Here is a 6,258-nt window from a genome sequence, read left to right on the forward strand (position 1 = left end):
GGGGAAAAATGAACCCTCTTACACTGTTGGTGGGAATGTAAACTAGTACAACCACTCTGGAAAAAAATTTGGAGGCTACTTAAAAAGCTAAACATTGATCTATCATTTGATCCAGCAATACCACTCTTGGGGATATAACCAAAAGACTGTGACACAGGTTACTCCAGAGGCACCTGCACACCCGTGTTTATTGCTGCACTATTCACAATAGCCAAGTTATAGAAACAGCCAAGATGCCCCAGCACTGAAGAATGGATTAAGAAAATGTGGTATCTATACACAATGGAATTCTATGCACCCATGAAGAAGAACAAAATGTTATCATTCGCTGGTAAATGGATGGAATTGGAGAACATCATTCTGAGTGAGGTTAGCCTGGCCCAAAAGACCAAAAATCATATGTTCTCCCTCATATGTGGACATTAGATCAAGGGCAAACACAACAAGGGGATTGGACTTTGAGCACATGATAAAAGCGAGAGCACATAAGGTAGGTGTGAGGATAGGTAAGACACCTAAAAAATTAGCTAGCATTTGTTGCCCTTAATGCAGAGAAACTAAAGCAAATACCTTAAAAGCAACTGAGGCCAATAGGAGAAGGGGACCAGAAACTAGAGAAAAGGTTAGATCAAAAAGAATTAACCTAGAAGGTAACACCCACGCACAGAAAATCAATGTGAGTCAATGCCCTGTGTAGCTATCCTTATCTCAACCAGCAAAAACCCTTGTTCCTTCCTATTATTGCTTATACTCTCTCTACAACAAAATTAGAAATAAGGGCAAAATAGTTTCTGCTGGGTATTGAGGGTGGGGGAGAGGGAGGGGGCGGAGTGGCTGGTAAGGGAGGGGGTGGGGGCAGGGGGGAGAAATGACCCAAGCCTTGTATGCACATATGAATAATAAAAGAAAAAAAAAGAATCACTAACAAACCATCTGTCTTAAGGGAATTAAAACTTTGTAGAAAACAAATGATGCTTTAAAAATCAGTTTCTAATGGTTGTGTTTTAGTAAATTCAAAAGTAGACAGACATTCCAACATACTTCTAATACTATAGGAAATGAGTGGAATCTAACACAATATATACTGTTCAGACCTGATCAGAATTACTTACTAAGAAACCCAACTGAAAACTCTTATCACCTAAGTAATGAAAAGGAAATGTAATCTGAGATGTTAACCCATATTAGTCATTATACAGGCACATATGTACAAAATTATTTATTATAAAGTAAATGATTTATATTAATGTGTGCTTATTCCAATCCTATCCAAGGGAAAGGAAGAGAGGTAAAGCACTTGACTACTGTGCAAAGGGCCATGGGTTCAATCACCAGCACTGCAAAAGTAAACAAATAAATAAGAGTCACAAGTGGGAGATGTTCAGCTGCCTCAAGAGCAAAAGCCAGGACAAGAGTCCCTGGAAAAGCCTGCAGTCAAACATGACTAAGACTGGATTTCCTGGCAGCCAGTGTAGGCAGAGATGGGGAAGGCAGATTTGAAGTAGATTTAGCTTGATCAATAAATAGTAAGTTAATGTGATAATTTTTAAATCCTATTATTAGTGGGCAATTATTTATACTTAATTGCACATATGCAAACAACATAGTAATTACATGTCTATCTTCTAAATGTCTTCTAAATGGATTATCTGATTGTTCTTATAAAGTGTTGAGTGTAAAAGCTTTTTCAGTTATTGTTAAACATCTGATCTAGTGGCCTATCTGATCTAACAGTAACTAGCAATACTCTCTGACTACAAGGGGCAAAGGCAGGTAAGCAATGCTCATTCTGAAAGCTACTATAGTCATACTAATATTTATCACAACTGTCATAGGTATTCTTGAATTTAACTTAATTCTTTAATTCAGAAAACATGATAATTCAGATAAGAAATAGTTCCTGCTGTGTACTAGACATAGTGCTAGAAGCTGGGTCTCAATGTTGAACAAAACCAGACACATGGGCATGAAACTGGCAGATGGATGCCAATAAAAGAATCACACAAATATGAAGTTACAATTTCAAAAAGTCAGAGCACATTAATATGAAATTTAAAATAAGAAGGTTTGACTTGTTCAGAATCCAAGGCATTAATATCTGCTTTATTTTCTCCGTAAAGTTATATGATCTGAAGAGAAGAATGAGAATTAAAACAGGCAAAGAAAGGAGGAGAAAGAGAAAGTGTTCTAACCAAAGAAGGAGCACGTGAGTTTCTGTTGAGAGAGAAGATGGCAGTAGTGCAAAATTAAGGCCAGAGAAGTAAATAAAGAAAAGAATACTCATGCTTAAAACCATGTTAAGACTTCAGTCTTTAAAAACACAGTGTGAAACAAATGAAGTCATTTTCAACTGAGGAAGAGGGGAGAGGGTGAGAGTGGAGGTAACTTGACCAACTTGACACCTAAACAATGTAGCTTATGGCATAAAAATCAGTGTTGTGGTTCCCGGGTTTGAAAAAAGTTGGTAAGTGTAAAAAGCTCACTTTCAAGGTCAAAAGAAATTGAGGAAAGGTTGATAAACTGTTATACATCCATTATGTGGCCTAAGAAATTTTAAGAGGCATTTAAAGACTTGTTCAGAATGGAGAAGCTACAGAAAATGACCTAACCAACTGTATCAGGGATGTTAAAGATCTTCTCAAAAGGTTATATTTGGGAATGAGAAAAATTTCTTTTTCCTCTTTCCTCATTTCATTCTTTTCTTTTCTTTATTTGTTCCCTTTGTTTTCTTTCTTCCTTTCTTCCTCTCTTTCATTCTTTCTTCTTGTTGTTTCTTGATTCCCATGGATGTAATACATGTTCATTTTGAAAGCACAAGTGTTAAAAATAGATGGTAGAAATAATTATAACAGCCATTCATAATCTCACCAGACTGTACAGACACATAATTGTCATACTCACCACTAAGGGAACCAAGCCAAGGCTAGTGATGCAGGGTAGATATTTGGTTTTGTGAAGTACAAAATACCTACCTGAGGTAATCAAAGACACTACTATTACTGCATAAGTCAAGCGTAATGTGTAAAGAAGAAGCAAAAGTCCAAATCCTAGAAAAACTTCATGTGAACACCAAGTCTACAGTTGTCAGAATCAAGAATTAAGTTTAGTAGCTCCATATTAGGAGATGGAAGCAGACAAAGTCAGAATTACCTTGAGCAGCATCGGGTGTTCGATGCTTCTACTCCAATCAAGTAGGCTTTGTTTGTGACACATAGGAAAATTTACCTGTTGCTAATGTGTAAGCCAGGTTTCGTAGTGTGATCTTTTTAAAACTAGTAACAGAACTACCTAGGATTTTTGCCAAATACGCTCACAAGCATGCGTTTACACAAATTCCTTGTGTCCTATAACGGAGTCTCTGAAGTAAGGTTTGAAATTATGCAGTTTCAACAAGCTCAGAAGATTCTTAAGTGCTCCCAAGTTTGAAAATCACTTGCCTGTGCTGACTTTCCAAGGGGCCTGGGACTGATGGAAATGTGTGCCTATTAATAGCTAGTAACTATTCAGGAAATACTGAGCCATCCTGTCTGTTCAAAGAGTTCTTTTTCTAGGTAATTATGAAAACTGTTGAAATTTTCCTAAAAAGGGGATGGGAGGAATGAGGGAGAATGATGGAGGAGTTGGATCTAATTAAGATATTTTGTAAACACATATGTAAATGTCACAATGATATCCCCTGTACAAATAATATATGCTAATAAAACACAAAAAGAAAAAGAAAGAAGAAATTGAGGTAGGTGGGGTAGCTACACAGGAGGCAGAGATTGGGAGGATCATAGTTCAAGGCCATCCTGGGAAAAAAGTTAGTGAGACACTCATCTCAACAAATAAGCTAGGTTTGTAGTGTCCACCTCTAATCCCAGTTACAGAGGAAGTGTAAGAAGAAGGATTATAGTCCAAGGCCAGCCCTGGGCAAAAATGTGGATCTCTATCTGAAAAATAACTAAAAAGCAGAAAGGGCTGGGGGACATGGCTCAAGTAGTAGAGTGTCAGCTTAGCAAGTGCATAGCCCTAAGTCCAAACTCCAGTATTGCCAAAAACTTTCTTTTTAAAGAAGGAAGAAAAAAAAGAACCAATTGAATTACAAATTTCCTAGTCCCTTTCTTCACTATATCTTTCCCAAAGACCAAAGCCCAATGAATATCATAATGGCATAAAGTTCTTCAGATCAGCAATATTTTAGAAACCAGGTCAACTTTTAGCTATTGGGAACTGAATGGAATAAGATTTAGCTTCATTTAAAACATCATCATTCTTTATCACTACAATGTTTCTTATACCAAAACAAAGTCAATTTCAAAGAGTTGAATTCAGCTTGGGGCAGATTCCATGTTCTGTTAATTAAACTTTGGAGCACTGAAATTGGCTAAGGAAGACGATTAGATAGAAATATTACTGTATTCCTTTACCTCCCAGTATACATGCTGATAGAACGCTCACCTAGCATATGCAAAGCCCTGGGTTCCATCCCCAGCAGCACAAAAAGAAAAGGAAAACAAATGTCAAAAGAAGATTCTCTATACTTCTTTGCTCAAGTTTCCCCCACTGTATGCTAGGAAGAAGACTCAAACCTTTTAGATCCATGATTTACTGTGTTTAGGCTTTCAAGGTGCTTAGCTAATACAGAACAAGCAAAAGCCATCTAGCGATCAAGTGTCACTTTCTGTTGGAGATTATACACCACAGAAGTATGTAAGTATAACAGAATAAGACCAATGTGACTTCTATATTAGTGTGAAGAATAATACTGAGAAATCACAAAAGATAAAAGCCAAATAAGAATCAATAAAATATCAGTTGTTTTTAAAGCAGGCACAACCAAAATTCATAAATAGGTACAAGATTTAAAAAGGATAAAATAATCTTTGCATTACATTCAGCAAATACTCAAATATTGGTTCAAATTCTGAAGTTCTAAAATCCAAAAACATATGTGACAAACTTATAAACGAGTTAGAAAGGAGAACCTGAGTATAGGTTTAGAAAAGTCTTCTTTTTAAATCACTTTAGAGAGCAAAAAAAAAAAAAGAAAAAGAAAAAGCTATAAATGAGCAGAGGTCTGCAGGAAGAGAAGGAAAGGCACTGAGCATATCTGGGAAAATCTTTCCACCCAGAGAGATCAAAAAGAACACTTGCTATGGTGGGAAACTGCTAGATTGTTGGAGGAGAAGTAAGAAAACCAGTATGGCTGGACCACAGTGAGGAAAATGTTGTACAACAGCAAGCAGTGAGATCCAACAGTTACCAGAGGCTGCATATCCAGGACCTTGTAAGCCAGGGAAGGAGGTGGGAGCCACTGGAGGTGTTTGAGCAGAAGAATCACAAAATGCCTTCACAGGATCATTCTTGCTTCTCTATTGAGAGAAGACAGTAGGAAGAACAAGGCTGAAAAAGAAAGCTCCCTAAGGGGTCTACTGCCCTAATTCAAGGAAGGAGACAATGATGGTGGAGGGGGTAGTATGGCTTGGAAATTTTGTTTTGAAGGTAGAACCAGTATCATTGGCTGAAGGATATGGAAGTGGGGAATGAAAGCACAAGATGAGACAAGGATGATTCCAAGGATTTGGGGCTGAGCAACTGCAGGGTAAAGCAGAGATGAGGCAAACTTGGTGTTTCCAGGGTTGGCCTTCCCATGAGGGAGGGCATAGAAGTGTCAACTGCCCATTCCTGCTAAATGTCATGGTCAGTGCGTATTTCTTCCTAACTCAATTTTTTTTTTCATTTTAAGTAATTGTCCTTTGGGCTGGTTTTATAAGTTGGAATTGATTTTTTGATATTCTGATTTAGCTTGTCACCCGTAGTGTGCCTAACTTGCTACAACTCATCAAAAGGCTAAGCTAGGCCAAACCACAGAGGACTAATGTGATTCAAGTAATGAAAAGAATGATAACTGAGAAATTGTTCAAGATTGCTTTCTCTTTGGCCAAGTGCCAAACCAGCAAGCAAGAGGGGCAAAGGACTAACAGAAAACCAGCCTCCCTGTGAGCAAGCACATCTCCCTGGTGCCTTTCCCGTTTTCCACAGACCAAAGTTCAGCAGTTGATAAAACCACCACACAAAGTTTAGAATGTGACAGAGCAGAGAAGCAACCAGGACCCAAGTACTAGGGGAGGCACATCCAGGCAGTTTCTACAGTGTCCCAGTTCTATAGTTTTACACTGTAGTCCCCATTGTTCTCAGCAAATAGATCTGAGTGAATGGTTTCCTCCTAAACAGTGGCCATTCAGGTGAATCAAGTCCATATTATTAAGCACCTAA

At 37.9% G+C, this 6,258-nt stretch overlaps 1 non-coding gene across 1 annotated transcript; it reads left to right on the top strand.

Moving 5' to 3' along the window:
• The first annotated feature begins 4,294 nt into the window (after positions 1-4,294).
• Positions 4,295-4,425, top strand: LOC141415267 (small nucleolar RNA SNORA36 family). The gene has a single exon (XR_012440258.1). It is a non-coding gene; the product is annotated as a small nucleolar RNA SNORA36 family (small nucleolar RNA).
• Positions 4,426-6,258: the final 1,833 nt, after the last annotated feature.

Source organism: Castor canadensis, chromosome 12, assembly GCF_047511655.1.
Source record: "Castor canadensis chromosome 12, mCasCan1.hap1v2, whole genome shotgun sequence".
Lineage (NCBI taxonomy): Eukaryota > Metazoa > Chordata > Mammalia > Rodentia > Castoridae > Castor > Castor canadensis.